This window comes from Triticum aestivum, chromosome 3B (genome assembly GCF_018294505.1).
Source record: "Triticum aestivum cultivar Chinese Spring chromosome 3B, IWGSC CS RefSeq v2.1, whole genome shotgun sequence".
NCBI classification, from domain to species: Eukaryota; Viridiplantae; Streptophyta; class Magnoliopsida; order Poales; family Poaceae; genus Triticum; species Triticum aestivum.
The window spans coordinates 423,026,418-423,047,504 of record NC_057801.1 but is presented as its reverse complement, the minus strand read 5'-3'; positions in this window follow the sequence as shown (position 1 = coordinate 423,047,504).

Here is a 21,087-nt window from a genome sequence, read left to right as displayed (position 1 = left end):
CAGGCGCGCACTGGTGGGTTCTGCTCCCCTTCGAGCTCCACTCACGTGCTTTCTTGGCCCATTGGATGTCTTCTGGTGCCAAAAAATCCACGAAAAGTTTCGCTGCATTTGGACTCCGTTTGGTATTGATTTCCTGTTATGTAAAAAACAAGCAGAAAACAACAACTGGCACTGGGCACTATGTAAATAGTTTAGTACCGAAAAATGATATGAAATGATTATAAAATGATTGTAAAACATCCAAGAATGATAATATAACAGCATGGAACAATCAGAAATTATAGATACGTTGGAGACATATCAGCACGCTACCTCTACATCTACCATCGGAATTAGTTTTAGACCTTAATAATTGTTATTTGGTGCCAGTGTTGAGCATGAACATTATATCTGGATCTTGTTTATCATGAGACGGTTATTCATTTAAGTCCGCTAATAATGGTTGTTCTATTTATATGAATAATGTCTTTTATGGTCATGCACCCTTGATGAATGGTCTATTCATGTTGAATCTCGATCGTAGTGATACACATATTCATAATATGGATGCCAGAAGATGCAAAGTTCATAATGATAGTGCAACATTCTTGTGGCACTGCCATTTAAGTCATATTGGTGTAAAGCTCATGAAGAAACTCCATATGGATGGACTTTTGGAATCACTTGATTATGAATTATTTGATACTTGTGAACCTTGCCTCATGGGTAAGATGACTAAAACAAAGTTCACTGGAACAATGGAGTGAGCTAATGACTTATTGGAAATAATACATACTGATGTACGTGGTTCGGTGAGTGTTGAGGCATGCGATGGGTATCGTTATTTTCTGACCTTCACAGATGATTTGAGTAGGTATGGGTATATCTACTTGATGAAACACAAGTCTGAAACATTTGAATGATTCAAAGAATTTCAGAGTGAAGTGGAGAATCATCATAAGAAGAAATAAAGTTTCTATGATCTGATCGAGGAGGTGAATATTTGAGTTACGAGTTTGGCCTTCATTTAAAATAATGTGGAATTGTTTCAGAACTCACGCCACCTGGAACACCATAGCGTAATGGTGTGTCCGAACATCGTAACCGTAATTTATTAGATATGGTGCGTTCTATGATGTCTCTTACCTATTTACCACTGTCATTTTGGGGTTATGCATTAGAGACAGCCGCATTCACGTTAAATAGGGCACCATCTAAATCCCTTGAGACGACACCGTATGAACTGTGGTTTGGCAAGAAACCTAAGCTGTCATTTCTTAAAGTTTGGGGATGTGACAGTTGTGTCAAAAGGCTACAACCTGATAAGCTCGAACCCAAATCGGAGAAGTGCGTCTTCATAGGATACCCTGAGGAAACAATTGGTTACACCTTCTACCACAAATCTGAAGGCAAGATCTTTGTTGCCAAGAATGGATCCTTTCTAGAGAAGGAGTTTCTATCGAAAGAAGTGAGTGGGAGGAAAGTAGAACTTGATGAGGTAATTATACCTTCTATCCAATTGAAAACTAGCACATCATAGAAAACCGTTCCCGTAATGCCTACACCAACTAGAGAGGAAGCTAATGATGATGATCATGAAACTTCAGATCAAGTTACTACTAGACCTCGTAGGTCGTCCAGAGCAGGTTCTGCACCAGAGTGATACGGTAATCCTGTCCTGGAAGTTATGTTATTAGACCATGGCAAACCTATGAGAACAAAGTGTGGACTTTGGTGGACTTGTCAATGATCGGCAAACCATTGAAAATAAATGGATCTTCAAGAAGAAGACTGACGCTGATGGTAATGTTATTGTCTACAAAGCCCGACTTGTCGCGAAAGGTTTTTCACAAGTTCAGGGAGTTGACTACGATGGGACTTTCTCACCCGTAGTGATGCTGAAGTATGTTAGAATCATGTTAGCAATTGCCGCATTTTATAATTATGAAATCTAGCAAATGGACGTCAAACTGCATTCCTTAATGGATTTCTTAAAGAGTTGTATATGATGCAACCAGAAGGTTTTGTTGATCCTAAATGTGCTAACAAAATGTGCAACCTCCAGCGATCCATGTATGGACTGGTGCAAGCATCTTGGAGTTGGAATATACGCTTTGATGAGGTGATCAAAGCATATTGTTTTTATACAAAGTTATGGTGAAGCCTGTATTTACAACAAAGTGAGTGTGATCTCTGTAGCATTTCTGATATTATATGTGGATGACATATTCTTGAGTGGGATCTCGGTGAAGCTTCTTATATATTGGGCATCAAGATCTATAGGGATAGATCAAGACGCTTGATAGGACTTCACAAAGAACATACCTTGATAAAGTTTTGAAGAAGTTCAAAATGCATCAGTCAAAGAAACGGTTCTTGCCTGTGTTACAAGGTGTGAAATTGAGTCAGACTCAGAGCCCGACCACTGCAGAAGATAGAGAGAAAATGAAGTGCATTCCTTGTGCCTCAGGAATAGGTTCTATCATGTATGCTATGTTGTGTACCAGACCTGATGTATGCTTTTCCATATGTTTGGCAGGGAGGTACCAAAGTAATCCAGGAGGGGATCATTGGACAACGGTCAAGAAAATCCTGAAGTACCTGAAAAGTACCAAGCATATGTTTTCGTTTATGGAGGTGACGAAGAGCTCATCGTAAATGGTTACATCAATGCTAGCTTGGACACTGATCTAGATGACTCCAAGTCACATACTAGATATGTATTTATATTGAATGGTGGAGCTTTCAGTTGGTGAGGTTCCAAGCAGAGTGTCGTGGCGGGATCTACATCTGAAGCGGAGTACATAGCTGCTTAGGAAGCAGCACATGATGGAGTCTGGATGAAGGAGTTCATATCGATCTGGGTGTAATACCCAGTGCATTGGGTCCAATGAAAATCTTTTGTGACTACACTGGAGCAATTGCCTTAGTGAAGGAATCCAGGTTTCACAAGAGAACCAAACACATCAAGAGACGCTTCAACTCCATTCGTGAAAAGTTCAAGTATGGAGACATAGAAGTTTGTAAAATACATACGGATCTTAATGTAGCAGACCCGATGACTAAGCCTCTTCCGCGAGCAAAACATGACCAACACCAAGACTCCATGGGTGTTAGATTCATTACAATGTAATCCAGATTACTAACTCTAGTGAAAGTGGGAGACTGAAGGAAATATGCCCTAGAGGCGATAATAAAGTTGTTATTTTATATTCCCTTATTCATGATAAAGGTTTATTATTCGTGCTAGAATTGTATTTATTGGAAACTTATATACATGTGTGGATACATAAACAAATACCGTGTCCCAAGTGAGCCTCTACTAGACTAGCTCATTGATCAAAGATGGTTAAAGTTTCCTAACCATAGACATGTGTTGTCATTTGATAACAGGATCACATCATTAGGAGAATGATGTGATGGACAAGATCCATCCATTAGCTTAGCATATGATCGTTTATTTTATTGCTATTGCTTTCTTAATGTTAAATACATATTCCTTCGACTATGATATCATGCAACTCCCGGATACCGGAGGAATACCTTAGGTGCTATCAAATGTCACAACGTAACTGGGTGATCATAAATATTCTCTACAGGTATCTCCCAAGGTGTCTACTGAGTTGGCATGGATCGAGATTAGAATATGTCACTCCGTGTATCGGACAGGTATCTCTGGGCCCTCTCGGTAATACACATCACAAGAAGCTTGAAAGAAAAGTGACTAAGGACTTTGTTACGACATTATTTATTACGGAACGAGTAAACAGACTTGCCGGTAACGAGATTGAACTAGGTATGGAGATACCGATGATCGAATCTCGGGCAAGTAAGATACCGACAGACAAAGGGATTTACGTATGTTGTCATTACTGTTCGACCGATAAAGATCTTCGTAGAATATGTAGGAACCAATATGGGCATCCAGGTTCCGCTATTGGTATTTACTAGAGAGGTGACTCGGTCATTTCTACATAGTTCTTGGACCTGTAGGGTTCGCATGCTTAATGTTCATTGGCGATATAGTGTTATATGAGTTATATGATTTGGTGACCGAATGTTGTTCGGAGTCCCGGATGAGATCACGGACATGACGAGGAGCTCCGGAGTTAAAGATTGATATATATGACGATGATATTTGGAGATCGAAAGAGTTTTAGGAGGTACCGAGTAGTCACCGGATCATCGGAATGGGTTCCGGGAAGCCCCGGGAGGATGATGGGCCTATTGGGCCAATAGAGGGGAGCACACCAGCCCACATGGGGTTGTCGCACCCCCCTATGGCAGCCGGCCTATGGAGAAAGTAAGGGGGGATGCTACCTCTTGAGCATGCGTTGGTTTTCCCTTGAAGAGGAAAGGGTGATGCAACAAAGTAGCATAAGTATTTCCCTCAGTTTTTGAGAACCAAGGTATCAATCCAGTAGGAGACTACACTCAAATCCCTCGTACCTGCACAAACAAATAAGAACCTTGCAACCAACACGATAAAGGGGTTGTTAATCCCTTCATGGCCACTTGCAAAAGTGAGATCTGATAGAGTTAATAAGATAAACATTTTTGGTATTTTTATGGTATAGATTGGAAAGTAAAGATTGCAAAATAAATAGATCGGAAACTTATATGATGGAAAATAGACCCGGGGGGCATAGGTTTCACTAGTGGCTTCTCTCAAGAGAGCATAAGTATTACGGTGGGTGAACAAATTACTGTCGAGCAATTGATAGAAAAGTGCATAATTATGAGAATATCTAGGCTTGATCATGTATATAGGCATCACGTCCGCGACAAGTAGATCGAAACGATTCTGCATCTACTACTATTACTCCATACATCGACCGCTATCCAGCATGCATCTAGAGTATTAAGTTCATAAGAACAGAGTAACGCATTAGGAAAGATGACATGATGTAGAGGGATAAACTCAAGCAATATGATATAAACCCCATCTTTTTATCCTCGATGGCAACAATACAATACGTGCCTTGCTGCCCCTGCTATCACTGGGAAAGGACACCGCAAGATTGAGCCCAAAGCTAAGCACTTCTCCCATTGCAAGAAAGATCAATCTAGTAGGCCAAACCAAACTGATAATTCGAAGAGACTTGCAAAGATAACATATCATACATAAAAGAATTCAGAGGAGATTCAAATAATGTTCATAGATAATCTTGATCATAAACCCACAATTCATCGGATCTTGACAAACACACCGCAAAAAGAATTACATCGAATAGATCTCCAAGAAGATCGAGGAGAACTTTGTATTGCGATCCAAAGAGAGAGAAGAAGCCATCTAGCTAATAACTGGACCCGAAGGTCTGAGGTAAACTACTCACACTTCATCGGAGAGGCTGTGGTGTTGATGTAGAAGCCCTCCATGATCGATTCCCCCTCCGGCGGAGCGCCAGAAAAGGCCCCAAGATGGGATTTCATGGGTACAGAAGGTTGCGGTGGTGGAAATAGGGTTTCGTGGTGCTCTCAGATGTTTTCAAGGTATACGAGTATATATAGGCGAAAGAAGTCGGTCAGGGGAGCCACGAGGGGCCCACGAGGGTGGGGGCGCGCCTACTCCCTGGGCGCGCCTCCCTGCCTTGTGGCTGCCTCGTTGCTTCCTTGGCATCCACTCCAAGTCTCCTGGATTGCATTTGTTCCAAAAACGACTCTCTCGAAGGTTTCATTCCGTTTGGACTTCGTTTGATATTCCTTTTCTGCGAAACACTGAAATAGGCAAAAAAAAACAATTTGGACTGGGCCTCTGGTTAATAGGTTAGTCCCAAAAATAGTATAGAAGTGTATAATAAAGCCCATTAAACATCCAAAAAAGATAATATAATATCATGGAACAATCAAAAATTATAGATACGCTGGAGACGTATCAAGCATCCCCAAGCTTAATTCCTGCTCGTCCTCGAGTAGGTAAATGATAAAAACAGAATTTTGATGTGGAATGCTACCTAGCATAATTCTCAATGTAATTTTCTTTATTGTGGCATGAATGTTCAGATCCGAAAGATTCAAGACAAAAGTTTAATATTGACATAAGAGTAATAATACTTCAAGCATACTAACAAAGTAATCATGTCTTCTCAATAACATGGCCAAAGAAAGTTATCCCTACAAAATCATATAGTCTGGCTATGCTCTATCTTCATCACACAAAATATTTAAATCATGCACAACCCCGGTTTTAGCCAAGCCATTGTTTCATACTTTAGTATTCTCAAACTTTTTCAACTTTCACGCAATACATGAGCGTGAGCCATGGACATAACACTATAGGTGGAATAGAATATGGTGGTTGTGGAGAAGACAAAAAGGAGGAAGATAGTCTCACATCAACTAGGCGTATCAACGGGCTATGGAGATGCCCATCAATAGATATCAATGTGAGGGAGTAGGGATTCCCATGCAACAGATGCACTAGAGATATAAGTGTATGAAATCTCAAAAGGAAACTAAGTGGGTGTGCATCCAACTTGCTTGCTCACGAAGACCTAGGGCAATTTGAGGAAGCCCATCATTGGAATATACAATCCAAGTTCTATAATGAAAAATTCCCACTAGCATATGAAGGTGACAACATAGGAGACTCTCTTTCATGAAGATCATGGTGCTACTTTGAAGCACAAGTGTGGTAAAATGATAGTAACATTGTCCCTTCCCTCTTTTTCTCTCATTTTTTTGGTGGTCTTCTTTGGCCTTTTTTTATTTGGGCTTCTTTGGCCTCTTTTATTTTTCATAAAGTTCGGAGACTCATCCCAACTTGTGAGGGAATCATTGCTTCCATCATCCTTTCCTCACATGGGACAATGCTCTAATAATGAAGATCATCACACTTTTATCTACTTACAACTCAAGAATCTTAGAACAAAATATGACTCTATGTGGATGCCTCCGGCGGTGTACTGGGATAATGAATCAAGAGTGACATGTATGAAAGAATTATGAATGGTGGCTTTGCCACAAATACGATGTCAACTACATGATCATGCAAAGCAATATGACAATGGTGGAGCGTGTCATAATAAATGTAACGGTGGAAAGTTGCATGGCAATATATCTTGGAATGGCTATAGAAATGCCATAATAGGTAGGTATGGTGGCTGTTTTGAGAAAGGGATATGGTGGGTGTATGATACCGGCGAAAGTTGCGCGCACAAGAGAGGCTAGCAATGGTGGAAAGGTGAGAGTGTGTATAATCCGTGGACTCAACATTAGTCATGAAGAACTCACATACTTATTGCAAAAATATACAAGTTATAAAAACAAAGTACTACACGCATGCTCCTAGGGGAAGGGTTGGTAGGAGTTAACCATCGCGCGATCCTGACCTCCACACATAAGGATGACAATCAATAAATAAATCATGCTCCAACTTCATCACATAACGGTTCACCATACGTGCATGCTACGGGAATCACAAACTTTTAACACAAGCATTCCTCAAATTCACAACTACTCAACTATCATGACTCTAATATTACCATACTCAGATCTCAAAACAATCATCAAGTATCAAACTTCTCATAGTATTCAGTGCACTTTATATGATAGTTTTTATTATACCTATCTTGGATGCTCATCATATTAGGACTAAATTTTTAACCAAAGAAAATTACCATGATGTTCTAAAGGACTCTCAAAATAATATAAGTGAAGCATGAGATATCAATAATTTCTATAAAATAAAACCACCGCCGTGATCTAAAAAGATATAAGTGAAGTACTAGAGCAAAATTATCTAGCTCAAAAGATATAAGTGAAGCACATAGAGTATTCTAATAAATTCCGATTCATGTGTGTCTCTCCCAAAATGTGTGTACAGCAAGGATGATTATGGTATACTAGAAATAAAAGACTCAAATCATACAAGACGCTCCAAGCAAAACCCATATCATGTGGTGAATAAAAATATAGCATCAAGTAAAGTTGCCGATGGACGAAGACGAAAGAGGGGGTGCCTTCCGGGGCATCCCCAAGCTTAGGCTTTTGGTTTTTCTTTAAATTTTACCTTGGGGTGCCTTGGGAATCACCAAGCTTAGGCTCTTGCCACTCCTTATTCCATAATCCATCAAATCTTTACCCAAAAACTTGAAAACTGCACAACACAAAACTCAACAGAAAATCTCATGAGCTCCGTTAGTGAAATAAAACAAACCACCACTTTAAGGTACTGTAATGAACTCATTCTTTATTTATATTGGTGTTAAACCTACTGTATTCCAACTTCTCTATGGTTCATACCCCCCCCCCCCCCCCCCCGATACTAGCCATAGATTCATCAAAATAAGCAAACAACACACGGAAAGCAGAATCTGTCAAAAACAGAACAGTCTGTAGAAATCTGTAACTTTCAAATACTTCTGGAACCCAAAAAATTCTACCAAAATAGGAAGTCCTAAATAATTTGTTTATTAATCTTCTTAAAAACACATCAACTTAAAATCACGTTTCTGTGATTTATGAAAATTATTCTCGTGCGTGCAAAAGTTTCTGTTTTTCAGCAAGATCAAATTAACTATCACCCAAGAAGATCCTATAGGTTTTACTTGGCACAAACAATAATTAAAACATAAAACCACATCTAACCAGAGGCTAGATGAATTATTTATAACTAAACAGGAACAAAATGCAAAGAACAAAAATAAAATTGGGTTGCCTCCTAACAAGCGCTATCGTCTAACGCCCCTAGCTAGGCATTGAGATTAATGATGCTCACATGAAAGACAAGAATTGAAGCGCAAGGAGAGCATCATAAAACACGTGACAAACACATATAAGTCTAACATACTTCCTATGCATAGGCATCTTATAGGCAAACAAATTTTCAAGACAAGCAAAAACAAGCATATGCAAGGAAGCGGAAAGAAACAATAGCAATCTCAACATAACGAGAGGTAATTTAGTAACATGAAAGTTTCTACAACCATATTTTCCTCTCTCATAAAATTACATGTAGGATCATAAGCAAAGTCAAATTCAACAATATAGCTATCACAAAACATATTCTCAACACGATCCACATGCATGCAAAGTTGACACTCTTCCAAAATAGTGGGATTAACATTAACTAAAGTCATGACCTCTCCAAACCCACTTTTATAAAAAAATTCATAAGATTGAACATACTCCAAATATGTGGCATTTAAAGTTGACACTCTTCCAAACCCACTTTCAATAATATTGCAAACACTATTATCAATCTCATATTCATCATGGGGCTTAAATAAATTTTCAAGATCATAAAAAGAATCACCCCAATCATGATCATTGCAAGAAGTAGTAGACATAGCAATCTTAGCATCCCCAAGCTTAGGGTTTTGCATATTATTATCACAATTGAAATCAAGAGAATTTATAATATCATCATTGCAATCATGCTTTTGATTCAAGGAACTATCAAGTATGGGTGCAATAGCAATAATCTCATGTTTAACATAAGGAACTATAGCAAACTCATCTCCATAAATATTGGCATCATGGCCATAAGAATAGCAAGCATCATGTTCATCAAGGCATATTTCAGTCAAATCATCGGAATCATAATTCTCTATAGATTCGTGCATATCATTATTTTCTCTCAATAAATTCCTTAACATAGGCATTATGAGCATAGTTTTCATAGCAACATTTAAGTATGTCGGAATTTTCAGATTTGTTGAAAGTAATATCATATTTTTCAATCAAAGAAGCAACTTCATGAGCACCCTTAAAAACGATAAATTATTCAATTTGTTCGATATCATAGTAACTATAAACACCCTTTCCATAAGAAGATAAGATTTCATTATCATTAAACTCACATAGGTAGGGAAGGTGTTTTTTAGGGTTCTTAGAGCAACAAGTAAAATCATAAATTTCACATAGATTCCAAGCATAGCATAGCAAACTATTTATTTGATACCATAATAGCTTCCCCTTCTCAGACAAACAATGACGCACAAAATGAGCATGCTCATCTAAATATTTCCCATCAACTAGGCTAGTTGGGGTTTCAACACAAGCGCATACGAATTGAAGATGATCCAAGTAGAACACTTTAAGTGGATCCATATCAATAGTTTTTTAGCAAGCAAAGATGCAGGCAAATAGAAGGCACATGAAAACACAAACAAAAAGACATATGGGGAGACAACAAATAAAAGGCAAAGGTGAAGTGGGGGAGAGGAAAACGAGAGGCAAATAGCAAATAATGTAATGCGAGGGATAAGAGTTTGTGATGGGTACTTGGTATGTCTTGACTTGTGCATAGACTCCCCGGCAACGGCGCTAGAAATCCTTCTTGCTACCTCTTGAGCATGCGTTGGTTTTCCCTTAAAGAGGAAACGGTGATGCAGCAAAGTAGTGTAAGTATTTCCCTCAGTTTTTGAGAACCAAGGTATCAATCCAGTAGGAGACTACACTCAAATCCCTCATACCTGCACAAACAAATAAGAACCTTGCAACCAACGCGATAAAGGGGTTGTCAATCCCTTCACGGCCACTTGCAAAAGTGAGATCTGATAGAGATAATACGATAAATATTTTTGGTATTTTTATGATATAGATTGGAAAGTAAAAATTGCAAAATAAAATAGATCGGAAACTTATATGATGGAAAATAAACCCGGGGACCATAGGTTTCACTAGTGGCTTCTCTGAAGATAGCAAGTATTATGGTGGGTGAAATAATGAAAGGATCGAGAAGAGGTGTCTAGAGGGGGGTGGGGGTGAATAGACTCTAAGTAAGAAAAGTTGCAGTTTTTAATCTCTTTAAGTTGAAGTGGAGTTTTGGCACAAGTTTTAACATTCACAATACATATCAAGCAAGCATGACAAGAGTACATGAGCAGCGGAAAGTAAAGCATGCAAATTGCAAGAATGTAAAGGGATGGGATTGGAGTGTGCAAACGCAATTTGGAGACACGGAGATTTTTTATCCGTGGTTCTGATAGGTGGTCATATCATACATCCACATTGATGGAGACTTCAACCCACGAAGGGTAACGGTTGCACGAGTCCATGGAGGGCTCCACCCATGAAGGGTCCACGAAGAAGCAACCTTGTTTATCCCACCATGGCCGTCGCCCACGAAGGACTTGCCTCACTCAGGTAGATCTTCACGAAGTAGGCGATCTCCTTGCCCTTACAAACTCCTTGGTTCAACTCCACAATCTTGACGGAGGCTCCCAAGTTACACCTAGCCAATCTAGGAGACACCACTCTCCAAGAGGTAACAAATGGTGTGTTGATGATGAACTCCTTGATCTTGTGCTTCAAATGATAGTCTCCCGAACACTCAACTCTCTCACACAGAATTTGGATTTGGTGGAAAGAAGATTTGAGTGGAAAGCAACTTGGGGAAGGCTAGAGATCAAGATTTATGTGGTAGGAATGGAATATCTTGACCTCAACACAAGTGTAGGTGGTTCTCTCTCAGAAAATGTATGTTGGAAGTGTAGGCATGTTCTGATGGCTCTCTCCACGAATGAAGAGTGGGTGGAGGGGTATATATAGCCTCCACACAGAATCTAACCGTTACACACAATTTACCAAACTCGGTGGGACCGAATCGTGAAACTCGGTCATACCGATTTAGTTCATAATGTGACTGTTAGGCATTTCGGTGGGACCGATATGATCAACTCGGTAGGACCAATGTGCTAGGGTTAGGGTAAAGCCTCAACTCGGTTTGACCGATTACACAAACTCGGTGGGACCGATTTGGGTAATAAGCAAAACAGAGAGTTGGCTAGGCAAACTCGGTGGGACCGATTGCATACCTCGGTGGGACCAAAATTATTGCAATAGGCAACAGAGAGTTTGCAAGCCCATCTTGGTGAGACCGAGATCCCATCGGTGAGACCGAAAAGATTAGGGTTTCTGGCAGTGGCAATGTCAACTGAACTCGGTGGCGCCGGATAGAAAGTTTTGGTGGGGCCGAATTTTACTTTTGGTTTGGGACATATGTGCATGTGAGAAAGTGGTTGAGGGCTTTGGAGCATATCACTAAGCACTTTGAGCAAGCAAGCCATTAAGCAACACCTCATCCCCTCTTAATAGTATTGGCTTTCCTATGGACTCAATGTGATCTTGGATCACTAAAAGTAAAATGTGGAGTCTTGTGCTTTGAGCTTGAGCCAATCCTTTGTCCTTAGCATCTTGAAGGGGTTCCACATCCTCTAGTCCATGCCACTCCATTGTTGAACTTATCTGAAACATACTAGGTAAGAGTATTAGTCCAACAAGAGATATGTTGACATTAATTACCAAAATCACCCAGGGAGAACTTGTGCTTTCAATCTCCCCCTTTTTGGTAATTGATGACAACATACATCAAAGCTTTAGATAAAGATATAGAGAATAACAAGTAAAGCTTTGGAAAGATAACATGCATAGGCTCCCCCTACATGTATGCAATCATGTAAATATGGAATATAGGAGCATGTGAATGCATAATCATGATAGATTAAGCACTGTGTTACATGTATCTTTGCTATATGCATCAGAGCAAATGATGTGAATATAGGAAATGTACGTTCATGATCATGAGTGCTTCTTGCAAACAGTATGTACATCAGCAAGAAATCCTTATACACATGATTGTGATGCATATACTTACCTTGTGGTCTTGAGTCGGCTTAGGAAGGAATGAACCTGCGTAAACAAGGTTAGATAACACAGATACACCTACTAGCCAGAGCAAACAAAAGAAACCACAAGAGTACCAAGACTGGGATGACATGTAGAGAGTGAGTACTGAGTACCCCATTGGATATAGGCATGTCCCCAATGGTAAATATGTGCAATGAATTCAAGGATTTCCTTCCCTTAGATGTCTTGCTCCCCCTGAATCTAGCATGGGATACTGGGAGAAGATAGGGAATAGAAAATCAGAGCAAAGAAAAGAAACAAAGCTAAAGCAAATAATCAAATGTGAACATGTCTTTCCCATCTTAAAGACATGTGACTTCTCTCCTCTTGAACACCAAGCATCTGGGGTCTTTTGAAGTGATACTTCTGTCTCCTAGTATAAGAACTCTCTCCCCCAATAGAAATGATTAAGCTTTGATGTGATCTCTCTCTCCCCCTTTGACATCAATTTCCAAGAAGGGTTCTTCTGGATTTTTGTTACAAATGGGTTTGGTCCTTGAGTCACAGGACAAAGCAGCAAGTCGAATGTGATGCTGGTAGAGGACAAGAATCATTGAGTGGAGTTGGATCAAGAAGAATGCAGGAACAAGTGGCAAGCTGTCTTTCCTGCAGTGAAATCGGTGGCACCGAGTTGTGTGCTTCGGTTGCACTAAAAGAATTCGGTTGGACCGAAAACAACAGACAGGTGTGACCGAGTTCATCACAGAGAAAACACTTGTCACCTCAGCTCACTAGTCAAGTAAGATCTCACAAGGATTTGCAAGGAATTAACTAAAGGATTTGCAAAGAATTGGATGCAGGGAATGCAGAACAAAAAAGAAACAGAGAAGAAATCTAGATGAAGTTTTTTTTGAAAGGGGAAACAAATATGCATGAGACAAATGCAAGAGCGCAGAAAAGAACACAAGAGAACTTCATCTAGAATTGGTCGGCGACAATGTCACCTATGTTAGAGTATATTGACTTAGGAGTCAAGTGAGATCACTTGATCATAGGTCATACTCATCGTTTAAGCTCAAAATGGGGTTACCATTTTTCGTTTAGGCATTTTGATGTATTCACATCTTGTTGAGTTGCTTTGACTCATGACTTGGAGTAAAGCTTCTCTAAGATGGAATAACATACCTTGGGTGGTGGTGTTGATCGTGATCATGTAGTTGAACTTGTGTGGGTTGCTCAAGGTTGATGTAGCTCATCAAGAGTTGGGAGATCCACTTGGAATTTGAGTTCATCTACCTACATGGGTTAGTCTTGCAAGGAAGAGCACTTGTGTATCCAAAATAACTATCATAAAACTCAATATAGAATTTGTCAAAGGATATGTTTGAAGGGTTTCATGCTTCCTTGTCTTCAACCACCATTGTGTAGAGACTTGGTGATGTAGAAATTTGCTCAAGATGTGAGTGGGTTGCAATCTCATAGATTTAGATTCATCCGAGTACCTACAAGGGTTAGATAGCATGCAAGGGTGCAAATATATCCAAGACATATAAATCGCAACAAGAAAGAAATATAAAGGATTAGTCAAAGGCTCATGCCTTGCATGTATCCAAATCGAGTTCCTACTCCAAGTTTGAAGCATCAATGATGTTCAATTCACCTCTCAAACGGCAAAAGACTTTCTCATCAAGAGGTTTGGTGAATATATCCGCTAATTGCTTATCAGTGCGAACATGCTTAAGATCAATGTCCCCTTCGGCAATGTGATCTCGAATGAAATGATGACGAACTTCAATATGCTTAGTTCGAGAGTGTTGCACGGGATTGTGAGCAATCTTGATAGCACTTTCATTGTCACAAAGTAATGGAACATGTTTCACATATATCCCATAATCCTTGAGAGTTTGGGTCATCCAAAGTAATTGAGCACAACATGAACCAGCGGCAATGTATTCCGCTTCGGCGGTGGATAAGGATACCGAGTTTTGTTTCTTGGAGGACCAAGACACAAGAGATCTACCTAGAAATTGACAAGTACCCGAAGTGGACTTTCTATCAACCTTGTCTCCGGCATAGTCCGAATCGGAGTAACCAACAAGATCGAAAGAAGACCTCTTAGGATACCAAATGCCAAAATTTGGTGTGTGTACTAAGTATCTCACCATCCTTTTCACAGCCTTAAGATGACATTCTTTAGGGGCCTCTTGATATCGTGCACACATGCACACACTTAGCATAATATCGGGACGAGAGGCACATAGATATAACAATGAACCAATCATGGAGCAGTAAGCCTTCTGATCAACCGGTTCACCATCTTTGGTCAAATCAAGATGTCCACTAGTAGGCATGGGTGTAGTCATACCTTTGCATTCTTGCATATTGAACTTCTTCAAAAAGTCCTTGGTGTACTTTGTTTGAGAGACAAAGGTACCTTCCTTAGTTTGCTTGATTTGAAAGCCGAGAAAGAATTTGAGTTCACTCATCATAGACATCTCAAACTTCTCTGACATTAGCTTTCCAAACTTCTCACTAAAGTGAGGGTTAGTCGAACCAAATATAATATCATTGTCGGTGTCAAAACCGGCGGATCTCGGGTAGGGGGTCCCGAACTGTGCGTCTAGGCGGATGGTAACATGAGACAAGGGACACGATGTTTTTACCCAGGTTCGGGCCCTCTTGGTGGAGTTAAAACCCTACTCCTGCTTGATTAATATTGATGATATGGGTAGTACAAGAGTAGATCTACCACGAGATCAGAGAGGCTAAACCCTAGAAGCTAGCCTATGGTATGATTGTTGTTCGTCCTACGGACTAAAACCCTCCGGTTTATATAGGCACCGAAGAGGGTTCGGGTTACACAGAGTCGGTTACAATGGTAGGAGATCTACATATCCGTATCGCCAAGCTTGCCTTCCACGCCAAGGAAAGTCCCATTCGGACACGGGACGAAGTCTTCAATCTTGTATCTTCATAGTCCAGGAGTCCGGCCAAAGGCTATAGTCCGGCCATATGGACACCCCCTAATCCAGGACTCCCTCAGTAGCCCCTGAACCAGCCTTCAATGACGACGAGTCTGGCGCGCATATTGTCTTCGGCATTGCAAGGCGGGTTCCCCCTCCGAATACTTCATAGAAGATTTTGGACACAAGGATAGTGTCCGGCTCTGCAAAATAAGTTCCACATACCACCGTAGAGAGAATAACATTTACACAAATTCAATCTGCCGATGTATTCCGTGGCGTGACATCACACCACGGCCAAGCCGTTATTCGAATCGTTTTTACTGTCCCTCCTCTGCGCGTTTAGCGAGGCGGTTTCCTTGGCACGTCTTATCAAAGCAGAGATCGTGTCCCCTTATTCCGGGATTCTCATCAATATGGGCGTGGGTAACCCAACCGCGCCCGTTGGCACGCCCCCTCTACCGAAGATGAGTCCCAAACGGTCACGGGGGGGGGGGGGGTTGGTTCTTGGTATTCAACCTCTTTATAACGAGACCAAGGTCTGCCCCCTTCTTTCAATCTCAATCGAATCCGCCCCTCGCCTCAAGCTCCAACACCCAAGGCTCCAAATTCAGGCGCTTCGGACCTTCGACAATGTCCGGTTCCGGCCTGCGAGGCCGGTGGATGCCTTCCTCCGTCACGGAAGAAGACGTGCTAAAGCCGAGAGACGCCAGGTATCTAACCGGCGAAATTTTGCATAGGCTGCCTGCCCAAGGGCAAGTTATTCCTACTCCCGAGCCTGGGGAGAGCGTGGTGTTCGTGTCTCACTTCCGTCGGGGTTTAGGCTTCCCGACAGACCCCTTCGTGAGGGGGCTCATGTTTTATTATGGGCTGGAATTCCACGACTTGGATCCGGAGTCCATCCTCCACATCTCATCGTTCATTGTTGTATGCGAAGCCTTCCTTTGCACTACCCCTCACTTCGGATCGTGGCTCAAGACCTTCAATGTGGAGCCGAAGATGATCGAGGGGCAGCAGGCAGAGTGCGGAGGGGCTGTTATAAGCAAGAGTGCTGACGCTCCTTGGCCCGAGGGCTCTTTTCAAGAGGAGCTTGGTTTGTGGCAACAGGAGTGGTTCTACATCACCGCTCCCAGGGGCACCAGATGGGTGGCACCACCTGCCTTTCGCTCGGGCCCTCCACAACGGCTAGCGTCATGGGTCAATAAAGGGCTTGACTGGGGGCCGTCCAAGGATGTACCACTGTTGCAAGGCCGTATTCGAGACCTCCAAGAGAGGGAGATCAATCTGGTTGTAGTGGTGCAGGTCATGCTGATTTGGCGCCTTCTGCCCTGCAAACGTCGCCCCCTCCGCCTGTGGGAATTCAATTCGGAGGGACCACGAGCTCTCCAACACTTCATGGGCGCGACACCCGTGGAGATGTATAAACTGTTCTTCGGATCACAAGAGATGTGTCCGGACTTGACCAAGGACGCAGGTCTGAGCTGCAATCGCCCGAACACTCAAGTAAGTAGTCCCATGACCGGACACGCTATCCGTACATTTATCCTAAACTTGCCCTTTAAAGAGTTGTCCCTTGAACAGGAATGGATAGCAAAAGCAAAACTAATAAGGTGTCCGGCCCCCCTCCTTGAGACCACGCCGGACCTGTGTTAACCAAGATGCTGGAGGCTGCACCTTTGGAAGAGGGCGAAGGGGGGAACAGGAAAGCTACTGCCTCCGCTAAGGAGGCTCTTAAGAAAGGGGGGATCGAGAATCCCTCCCTCCAGGGGGAGAAGAGGACCGCTTCTGAAGATCCAGAGGCCAAGGCCTCAAAGCGGGGGAAGAAATCTTCACCAGAGGGTCCTGCGCCGGGAGAAGCCCCGGATACACTATTTCCCCAAGGAAATCAACCCTCTAGCAAGCCGTAAGTAGAAAGGGGAGTTTTGTAATAAGGGACATCCTTGTTTTTATTTCTGAAGATAAACGAAGTCTTACCTTGTAGTTCGGATCTCAGCCCTTCTCAGCAGAGCTCATCTTCGGGGGATCTTCATCCGGAGATGATGGAGAGCGAAACGCCTCCGTCTGCCGCACCGTCAGGCGGGGCGTACGACCCTGAGGTGTCGTCGCGGAGGATTTCCCCGAGTCCGGCGGGGCCGGAAGGCTCGGCACCAACTGGTGTACGGTTGGAGGAGCTGAAGGATCTGCTCGGGAGAGCGTCTATCTCAGAAGATCACCGTACGTTAATGGGTACGGTGATTGAAAGGATTTCATCCGCTAAGAGCGGATTGCATGAAGCCGTCAGAAGTTTACTGACGGGGTTTGAGGTACGCAGAAATGATATATAATGCGCCCTGTATAGATAGTAGCCCCTGAGACTCGGTTCATTGTCAAAGGTGACAGCGTGCCGAGGATCATAATCTCAGTTGTAAGATGTCACCCTTCCTATATAGGTGGCGGAGCGTTCGGTGGCCAGCCGGACTGATGAATTTGCCGAATTGAAGGGGCAACTTGACGTTGTGGATGCGAACATCACGCTGGTCAATAAGCGACTTGATGAGTCACAAGGTATGTGGCTTTTCCGCGGACACCTGGTAAGGGAGCTTGACACCCGTGCCTTACAACATGTATGCTTAATGCAGATGGTGCCGCTGCTATGGAGGACTTTCGGGCGGAGCTCGCCCGAGCCAAGGAGCAAGCCAGAAAAAGCAATGCGGCTGCCTTGAAAGCGGCCGAAGAGCTAACAGCCGAACAGGCTGCTCACTGCCGAAGTAGGGAGGAAATGGCCGAGATGGCCGTGAAGCTGAAGAATGCTACCGACCACTGCGAGTTTCTTGAAAAGGAACACCGAGCGGAGCAAGAGGACCTGAAGAAGGCCACCGCCGAAGCCAAGGATGCCCGCTCCGTGATGAGAGCTATAAAGAAGGAGCTACGTCAAGCCGGGGATATCACGGTTGGAAAGCCCTTTCTGCTGCGGAGGAAGTTCACGGATCCAAAGTATGATCAGTTGGGCCAGCTGTGGGGTGCGGAGGATGCTCATCTGGATTTGGCGGCGAGTGCCGCAGACGCGGTCGCACACTTCCGAGGCCAAAAGGATCACGGAATGGAAGAGCTTTTTTGGTCATAGTTCCATAGTCCAGAGCGTCCACTTCCATTAACCGATCGGTTAGCCGAATGGGCTGAGCTGAATAGGTTGTCCGGACTTGCCATGAAGGATGTCGTGACTCATTTGTGGCCGAAAAGGCCTGAGCCGAAGAGTTATTTTTGCTTGGTGCAGCAGTTCCTTGATGTGGTGCCGCATATCGATGCGATGAAACGGTCGGCATGCATAGAGGGTGCACGGATGGCTCTTGCCCGTGTCAAAACATACTGGGCAGAGATGAAGGCCACCGATGTTGCGTCCCAGGATTCGGACAGAAGCCGAGTACCTGCCGAGCACTATTTTGAGGAAGCCCTGCAGGGCGCTCGTTTAATAGAGACGCAATGCTCGAAACATGTTATGTTCAAATGACATGTATGATTTGTGAAACCATGTTTCAAATATAATATAAATACTTGTGCGTTCAAGTATTGAAATACCTCCAGTGCGGCCGTTAATGTATATGTGTATATAACCTGAAAGATGGCAGTCTTCGGCTTCAGCTCCCACGCACATAGTGCGGGGGTGTTTGCAAAAAAAGCACATTTTCACACTTAATCCAACGTCTTGGTCCTGTGAAGGAGGTGGTAGCGTAGCAAACTAGGCAACCGGACTATAATGCTTTATCACTTTCACTTAGCCATAGGAGTTCGATGGTGGGGCTACTATATAGCCCCTAGGGGCACCGCGCTCCCCGAATTCGGGGCGCGTATGTGCCTGACCGGGAAACGGTCCTTCGTTAAAGCGGAGGAATTCTAAACATTCCGGTGGTCGATCGAGTGGTTGACCAGTCTCTCGCTATATCATGACAGTCAGTTTTCGGCTTTCTCTACTGGGGTGCTCACCTGGACGAACCGGGGCACAATCGCAGTAGTTCTCCTGGTGCTGCGTTGGTCGATAGAGCGGAACGTAAGGCAGCAAAACACAGGAGCTGGGCAAACCCAACATTTGACCAAAGACATGATTCGGAGCTGATGCATATAAGGCCTAACTCGAGATGCCGAACACTCCCTAAGGTATTCGGTCTTTATGAAAACGGGCAGAACAATGCCCTAAGCCCCTAATGTCCAGGTACGTGCAAAAATTTCTGACGCGGCCGATGCCAAAACGCCAGCCTCCTCCTCGGTTATAGTAAGAAACAGGGGATATGTATCAACAAGAGACAGTAAGAAAGGTTTACGCAGGGTCTTAATCTGAAAAGAATCCTTGCAACGGGTCCCTACTGGACGTCTGCGCCTGTGTCTCCGTTGTGCCGTATCCTGGACGGGTGTAGCACGGTGTTCATCTGTAAAAGAGAAGAACTTAGTTGGAAAAAAGTATTGTGCGAAAAATGTATAAACAGAGTATAATTCAAAAAATGAATAAAATTGAGCTTTATTGTCTCTTATTGTATATGCGTGCAGCCCCTTGTAAGGGGGTACGCGGCTAGTAAGCCCCTTGTTTATTTATGCCGGACTCGCCTAATCGTGTCCGGGATCTGAATGACCTGTTTAGATGCTTTGATCAGCAAAGCCGGATTAGTGTGCGGCTGTCAAAGCAGTCTCACTTTCTTCCGTATTCAAGGAACACTCGAAGTTTCCCTTTACTGAGATGATGCCGCGTGGACCGGGCATTTTAAGTGTAAGAGATGCATAATGCGGTATTGCGTTAAAGCGGGCGAAAGCTTCGCGTCCCAATAGTGCTTGATAGCTACTTTTAAATGGGGCGATGTGGAAGACTAACTTTTCGCGACGGAAGTTGTCGGATGAGCCGAACACAACTTCTAGTGGTAGAGAGCCCGTACAACGGGCATATGGGCCTGGCATCGCTCCTTTAAAGGAAGTGTTGCTATGGCGTATTTTGGTTGGGTCTATCCCCATTCTGCGGATTGTATCCTGATATAGCAGGTTTAGATCACTGCCACCGTCCATTAGGACTTGTGTAAATTGTAGTCCGTCGATTATAGGATCTAATATCAAAGTAGTCCATCCTGCGTTCCGGATACTTCCGGAGTAATCTTGATGGTCGAAAGTGATTGGTTTTGACATCCAGTGTCGGGACTTCGTTGCGGTGAACCGTGTGGCGCGTACTTTAATGGGCGTCGCTCTATTTTTGTCCTGTTGTCACTTGTAGTGAGTTTACTGTTTTGACCTCTTGTGGGAAATTCTTTTGTTTCCCGTTGCTCTGCTTGTGTTGTTCGTCATCGTCCTCACTTGGTGTGTCGAGCCCCTTGTGTTCGGCGTTAAGTCGGCCGAACTGTTTGAAGACCCAGCAATCTCTGTGGGTATGGTTTGCAGGCTTCCTGGGGGTGCTATGGATTTGACATATCTTGTCCAACATTTTGTTTAGGTTGGACAGCTCGTCGCTGTTGTCCTTAAGAGGCAGTTTTTCATTGTTCTGCCGAGAGCTTTTGAATCCAGCGTTGACTGCCGTGCTCTTCGGATTGTTTCCCTTGGTCCGACGGTGGTCCTTGCTGCA